The sequence below is a fragment of the Grammomys surdaster genome, unplaced genomic scaffold, assembly GCF_004785775.1.
Source record: "Grammomys surdaster isolate TR1022 unplaced genomic scaffold, NIH_TR_1.0 126131, whole genome shotgun sequence".
In the NCBI taxonomy this organism is placed as follows: Eukaryota; Metazoa; Chordata; class Mammalia; order Rodentia; family Muridae; genus Grammomys; species Grammomys surdaster.
This window is the reverse complement of record NW_021620939.1, coordinates 1,971,029-1,979,202: the sequence shown is the minus strand read 5'-3', so window position 1 is coordinate 1,979,202 and position 8,174 is coordinate 1,971,029. Positions and strand designations below refer to the sequence as shown.

General features: G+C 44.0%; 1 protein-coding gene across 1 annotated transcript in view; it reads left to right on the top strand.

Annotated features, from left to right (window-relative positions):
* The window catches only part of Tmem108 (transmembrane protein 108), a 283,476-nt gene that overhangs the window by 62,150 nt on the left and 213,152 nt on the right, over nt 1-8,174 (top strand). The window lies entirely within an intron of this gene.

Sequence of the window (8,174 nt, the reverse complement as noted above, 5' to 3'; positions counted from 1 at the left end):
TGTGTGTGTGTGTGTGTGTGTGTGTGTGTGTGTGTGTGTGTGTGTGTGTGATGAACAGGGGACGGGTGCTGGTGCCATAGCGTTCAGCAATTTACAGATAATTAAAGGTTGTAAGGGTCTGGGGAGTCATGTTCTTAAGTGATATAGCCACTGGTACATCGTGCCCATGCTCAGACAGACAATTCTAATCAAATGCAGTGGGACACACACACAATGACATTAAGAAGGAGGAAGAAGAAGGACGAGGAGGAGGAGGAAGAGGAAGAGGAGGAAGAGGGAGCAGGACTAGGAAGAAGAAGGAGAGATGGCTCACAAGTTAAGAGCACTTACTGCTCTTCCAGAGAATTCAGGTTCAGTTCCCAGCACCCACATGGTAGCACATAATAACCTGTAACTCCAGGTCCATGGGATCCAGCACCCTCATCTGGTCTCTGTGGGTACTAAATACACAGACAGTGCACTCAAACACATGCAAACAGAATACCCCTACAGCTCATACACATGATGCTAAAGCATAAAGAACTATAGAAAGGGGTCTTGGGAAGCACATATTTAGCAGGAGGGAGGTTGAGTAATCAAGAGGCACTGCCTGAAGAAAATTGTATTTATATATCAAATTACAAAAGAATACATTTAATTAAAAAAACCCAGAAATTTAATAAAAACAGTATTGGGGTGGTGTGAGGTGGAAATGGCTGAGGAACACAGAAAGGCTTTGATCCTTTACCTTGGGAAACCCTTAAGCATTCTTTTGGAAGAGACTGGAAGGGTCGCTCACTGTTTACTGTGAAGGGGAAGAGGAGGGATTGTCTGACATGGGAAGGATGACTGTTAGCCACAGCGGATGCTATTGGATGTAGGATGTACGGTCCATGGGGGAGTCATGAGCTGGTGAACTAGAGTGAGTTTTAGAGGCAGGCGCTTGTGATCCCAACACCGAGGAGGCTGTGGCAGGAGGATTATGATGTCAACACCAGCCTCAGCTACATAAGGAAACTTTGTCTCAAACAGGTTTAGACATATGCTTGATTCTAGCAGATATGTTTTCTTTTTTGTGGTAATAGATAGAATAACTCAAACATGATTTTTTTTTAGTATTCTTGTCCCTGGTTTAGCATTTGCACAAATACACATTTGTATTTACAATGTATGCATTAAAACAAAATTGACTTTACCAGTCAATTTCAAGATGTATAACCTGCCACCTTCTAAATATATGTAATGACTGTCTGTGAGACAGGAGTCATGTAAGGATGCCTTCTAAACATTTATATTTAGTGTCTCATGGAAGTCCCTCCTCAGCCCCATAAAAGAAATGGTAATTTTTTGAGGGTCACACAAAAATCTCCCCTGTTTCATCATGGCCTTGTAAAGATGACCCCATGGCAGGCCTGCTCTTAAGCTGAGAGCCAAGTTGGTGCCCAGTCCCTGATGTCTGCATGTTATTTTCTCTCTGAAGATTGATTACGTTTGACTGATGGTCCAAAAAGATGCTGAATTGCTTATGTGTTATTTAGTGAAGCACATGTACTCTCGTTTGGGTTACTACAGAGAGGCAGAGAGAGGCTGTCCCCGGGGTTGTCCTTGTTGACTTCAGGGCATGGCTGTGTGTATTGCTCATATGTGAGCGAATCCTGTGTTCAAAATCTGGGGATTTCTGGGAGTTTTAGTGTTTCGGGTCAACTTTGAGAAGAAGAAAAATCCACCTGTAGAAAAGGTATCCCTACATCCCTGTAACCCCCTATGAAGGAGCACCTAACCATTTCCAGTAGATTGACTTAGACCCAGAGTGTTGTCTTCTCACTAGATATGACAGCTGGGTTCTCAAGTGTACATTGGGGTTGTAAACAGATATTTGTGACCACTGGGTGATAAATGATAAATTGCAGCTTTGTCGGGTGTAAGGGTACACAACTAAAGCTCAGCACCGCGCAGGCGCCGGGGTACACAACTAAAACTCAACACTGCGCAGGCGCCAGGCACTGTTCTACGTGGCTCACACAGACTCACTGACCCATAATGCAGTCTGTGAGGAGATAGTTGGCATTGGTACCCCCATTTGATAGGGGGACTGAGGTTCAAAGATGGTGACCTTTCCTTTTGGAAGACCAATAGCTAGTATGATGGGGTGCTGAGGTGGAGAGCCAGGGTGTCAGCTTCCAAGCTTGCACCCCTGGTAGGGAAGAAGGCACAAGTGTTTGCCCTGCTTCTCTCACTAAACTGTTTCTCTAATCTGCCCTGTTCTCTGTTAGAGGAGAACAAAATAACATATACTTTTCCTTTCTCACAGGGGTATGTGTGTGTGTGTGTGTGTGTGTGTGTGTATCTTAGAAGGGGGAGGGAAGAGGTGTATGATGAACACAGACAATATGCCCAATGCTGCACCAGATACTCCATGTGACATCATTTGCTATCCTAGACCGGCACTATGTCCAGTGCTACACCAGATACTCCATGTGACATCAGATGCTACCCTGGACAGATACTATGTCCAGTGCTGCACCAGATACTCCATGTGACATCATTGATTGCTGTCCTGGTGTTGTCGCTGGCACCTGTCAAGTTCACTGTTGACTCTCAAGTCCCTGCCATTTTCAGAGGATAGATGCACAACCATCTGTTCTCAAGTGTGGGTTTTCTTATTGCCTGTCTTACTCATCCAATTCCACATGGGGTAGGGGACTATTTTTAAAGCAACGCAGGCTATTTGTAGAAAATTTAGGCAAAGGATTTGAATTGGCAGTCTACAGAGGAGAAAACTCAAAGGGCCATCAACGGCCAGACATCATGATCAAGACACGCACATGCACGTACACACACACACACACACCCCTACACCTGCAATCACAGCACTCTGGAAGCTGAGGCAAAAGAATGGTAAGTTTGAGAGTCTGGTCTGGAGAGTGAAGCCCCACCTCAAGAAGAAAAACATGTAAATAGTGGACGTTGAGGAAGATAAGCCAATTCAGCAGCAATGAGAGCAGTACAAATTAAATCATTATTATATTATTTGTATGAAATATTAGAGAGTTGAGTTATACCAAGTGTTTCTAGGACCCCATCTACTTCTGATGCTATTATATGGCAGGCACCACCTGCAAATATCAGGCCAGTCAGATTTCCTTGACCCACCCTTGACACTGTTAGAGAGGAAAAGAGGGGGAGGAACTGAGTGGGTAATGTGACATGGATTGTTTGCACAGGCTTATTGTGGTGAGGAGATATTTACAGGTAACTGTGGTGTCATTGGGCATGTGTGTAGGCAGCGGTGACTCAATGACTAGATGGACATTGTTCAACAGGGACAGAACTCAGGGGCGTAGCACCAAGAGAGGCAAGCAAGAGAAGCAATGTCACCCACAGAGTGAAAGCCCATTCCCTCAAGTTCAATACATGCACACAAAATGATACATATTTTCTAAGTGCCCACATGAAAGATATACGTATTAAAGACAGGATGCTTGAACGAGGGTCTGTAAGAGTTATAGAGGGGCATATGGATAGAAAGTAGAGCAATATATATATAAAGCGAGAAAGAGTCTTGCCAGAACCAGTAAACATAAGTGCTATGCTTACAGGTCATGATAAACTCATGGTCCTGAAAAGAAAACAAATTAGAATGTATAAGTCAGAATAGAAAGTATGCATATCTATACTGATTTTATTGATGGTCTTAAAGCTTTAAAACTGAAGCATGTTACTCTAGTATTTTATATGTACCCTATGTACACATGTGTTTATGCGAATGAATTGTACAGATGTATGTACACATTCACTTATTGACACAAATTGTTGAAGGCCACACTACATGTATTCTTTTTGTACTCTGGGCTCTTCAGATGGACTAAAGTGCCTCTGGGATGCCTTCTCCCCTTGGGGTGGATACCGTGCTATCAAAGTCACTCAAGTTGTGACCTGCCATGGGTCCAACATAACTTAAAACCCTTCGCAGATGTCCTTATTGTCAGGTGGGAGGTGAATAGCATTGATTCTGAGAAGATACCAGTTTTTTCATTTATTCATGTTCAATTCTAGTAGCATCATTTGCTTGGCCGTGCTGGAAATTAAGACTTAATCCTAGCTCTCAGGAGGTAGAGGCAGGGATATCTCTGTGAGTTCAAGACCAGCCTGGTCTAAAAGTGACTTCCAGGACAGCCAGGGCTACACAGAGAACCTTTATCTTGCCTTATCTTGAAACTCCCCCCCCCCACACTCACAGAGAGTAAGAGTGTGTAGCATCAAGTGAATACTGGTCCCAAATGGGACAGTGATGTTGAAACTTGGTCTGGTTGAAACCACCCCTTGTTGTAACCTAATGACTTCTGATAGGCAACAACTGAGCTGTTTCTGATGACTGTTTGCTCAAGAACAGGTCAGTCAGTCAACAAACAGTTCGGAGTCTTTCCTCTCTGTTTTGCATCTGAGCTGTGACCAGTCCTTAAATTCCACAGGCGCCTGAGGAAAGTCTTCTAATTAGTCTGGTCTCTCTGCACAGACCTGTGAAACCTCCTGAGGGAGACTCAGATTTCCCTTCAGCTTACCAGGAGCTGAGCAGTACCCAGTACCACTGGCTGCTGTTTCCATGGCGATCTTGCTGACATTGCAGATCCTTCATAATGACTCTCTCCTCAACAGGTGGACTTGCAAAATATTTGTGAAGGTATCAGGGATGGGGGTGGTATCTGTGTCTTTTTGTACGTCTGTGTCTCTTTGTTTGGTGGTGGTCTAATGACTATGCTTTATTCTAAGTACAAAGTATTCAAGGTCAGGAGACATTAATGCTTTACACCTAATTGAGGCTAAACAAAAGTTTGTGGTGTTGAGTGCACTAGATTTGGGAGGAAAAAAAAATCAGACATTCTAGACGACACCCTGAGAATGTCTCCAAAGTTCTCACTGCTGGCTACTCTTTTTCTTCAGCAGTTCTCTCTCTCTCTCTCTCTCTCTCTCTCTCTCTCTCTCTCTCTCTCTCTCTCTCTGTGTATGTGTGTGTGTGTGTGTGTGTAATCTAGATGCATATGAGGTTTGCTGCTCTCTAATATACAAAATCCCACAAATGGGAGAAACTACTTCACAATACAGAGATTGAGGCTGGGGAAATGACTAAGTCAGTAAAGCACTTCATATACAGTCATGAAGACCTAGGTTCACATATTCAACACCCATGTTTAACCCCAGTGCTGGGGGGGGGGCAGTCTGGCAGATCCCTGAGCACCCCAGCCAGCCTACCCAGACTTATTCATAAGCTCCAGTTAGTTTGTGTTAAGTTCTGTGCTTGGGAAATACTTCACAGCTGCCTTTCCTTTGTTCTTCCAAGCCTACCTATTTCTGGCTCCATTTCAGTGACTGAGCAATTTTCCCCTCCCCTCCCCCTCCCCCATTTACTTAAGTGCAAAGGCACTTGCCTATTCTGTCTCACAGGTGGACCTAAAACCAGATAACATTTATCAATAGTCTTCGCAGACACTGTGCGGCTGTGGAAATGTAAGGTGTGATGTGGGACACAGGCTGGTAAAGGATATTTTTCAGGTGTACGGGGCTGGGGGCAATCAGGGGGCTTCAGAGATTACCACATCAGAGGAAAGGGGAAAGAAAAGTGAGAGAAAAGGGGACAGGCACCCCCCTTCCACCTCGACGCTCAGGGACCCATTCAGTATGTGATATGCATTCATTCAGCAGCTCTCTCCCGCTTTGTATGCAAAGACAGAAGCTCTTGTGATAGCGCAGAGGATAAACACTCATTTCCCCAAACATCCAGCTGCAGTTGGCTGCGACCATCTGACAGGGCAGTCTCTCTCTTTAGAAACACAGTTCATTTGCACTTCATTCATCCAGGATCCTCAGTACTTCTTCTGGGTAAATCTGTTTTGTCTACAGAGAAGGGGGACCCATAAAGCAAGTTCCTTGTATAAACACATTTTGCTAGGAAACACATTAACCTGCTTGAGAAGGAGATGTGCCCTTAAAAGCCTTTCTTGCCTCTGTTTGCATCCTAACCATGTGCTGATGATGAGTGATTCCAGCCATTAAGGTAGTCCTTGGAGGGCTGCTACTTGGTAATATTTTATTAGCACTTCATTTGAATTACTTTAATAAAACTCCATTTCTTTGACTCACCCACAATTCACTATGGTCACATGTATCTCCCTTTTTATCCTTATGAACTTGTTAAAAAGTATCTTCATGGGCTGGAGAAATGGCTCAGTGGTTAAGAGCATGGACTGCTCTTCCAGAGGTCCTGAGTTCAATTCCCAGCAACCACATGGTGGCTCACAACCATCTGTAATGCGGATCTGATGCCCTCTTCTGGTGTGTCTGAAGACAGCAGCAGTGTACTCACACATGAAATAAATAAATAAATAAATAAGTCTTTTAAAAAAAAAAAAAGTATCTTCATTAATTATATTCTCCTGTATTCCTCAGGCACTGTTAGATGCAATTTTGAGCACGAGTTTCCATTTTTCTCTATTTTTTATTTTAGGGTAAACACATCCTGACACTCAAACATTTGAAGGAAGAGTAGGATTGCCTGTAAGAAACCCAACTAGGAGAAATATGGTTCATTATGCCTAAAATGTCTAGACTTGACACCCACCTCTGTGGGAAATGGAGGTGAACTACCCTGCCCCTTCCCCCACAATCCACCCAAAAAACTTGGTCACATTTTTTTTAAATGGCAGAAATAAGTTTTGTTATTCCTAAAACAACATCTGTACAAAAATAGGGCACAGTGGATAGTGAGTGAATGACTCAAAACTGGGTGCCCATATATCTTTTGGGATTCCCATTGTGTTTCCTAAGGACTGTCTTTTAATATCAGGCAGTCTGTGTGGTGATAGGAACTGCAAGGGGTTTGTGTTGAAAGGCTTGCCTGTGTTTGTTATATCCATCATGTGCCCACCCAGCTTCTGATATCCAGGGAGGGAACACTGACCATACACCAGCCTACCATAGAGAAGGAAGGAAGCCCTAGTACATCTATCTCCCTTTTAGGGTATAAGACATTCAACCTTTGAGACAGGGAGGAGTCAGTCTTCGGCTCCTTGTATTCAGCTGTCCATCTGTGTGTTGTTAGGCCTACCCCAGCCATCCTGCTGTGGCTATTTGTTATGTTACAGAAGACAGTTGTGACTCCTGTCATGTGTGGGATCTCCCCAGTACTGGGGCTCCACAGCACTCAGTAAATACAGTAACTTTGGACTCGGGAAGTAGCTAGTGTTTTTTAAATATTTGCTCTCAGTATGCCAAATACTGATATTTTATCTGTGTTCTCTTTCCATCCTTATCCATGAAGTGACTGCTTGTCCCATTTCATGGGTAAGGAAACAGAGTCAAACAGATATGTTTATGCAGCATTATTTCAAAAAGGGAAACAGTTGCCTGTCTTCATAGTGAGGATTGTTCAGTATCCCATGGCTTCCAGACAACATCCTCATGACTGTACTTGATCCAATACATCTGTCCCCAGCTATTCACAGCTCTTGAGCCCAGAGGCTCTGAATCCTGGCCCAGGACTCTGTCCAGAAACATGCTACTACTTTCTCTTCATCTGACCTGTAGATCTGTGTTACAGATTTGGACCTCTCTGTCTGATGGGAGATTTGCAGTCTTTGGGACTTCGTATTGAGGAGTGTTACAATGTATCCTATTTGATGGCTAACTCCATGTAAATACCAACACTCACAATGTTAGTTACTTTCATGTATGTCACTCTGACAAAATACCTGACAGAAGAAACTTAGGGAAGAAAGGTGTATCTGGGTCCATAGTTTATAAGGCTGGGTCTACCATTCAGTGGAGGCATGTCAGAGCAGCTTAGACCATGGTGGTGAGCACACACACCAGAGGTTGCTGAAATCATGGTGGACTAAGAGGCATAGAAAGAGAGGCATAAGCCAAGGATTGGGTATATCCTCTCTGTGGTTCCCCATTTCACCCCACTGGGGTGTGGAAATGCTGCTGGGCAGGTGATATGCAGACACTAGACTGCATTTACCCTACGCCCGCCTGCTATTGGGTGTTGGGCTCAAGGGAAGTGCGATACACTGCTCAGAGAGGTCTAAGTTGGGTTTCCTTGATTCCTGGGAATCCAGCCACAGCTGGAAACCACACAGAAGTGTTGGGAGTGAATAGGCCTTTTTCGGAAGACTTGGTTGGTGTGGCTTTGTAGACGA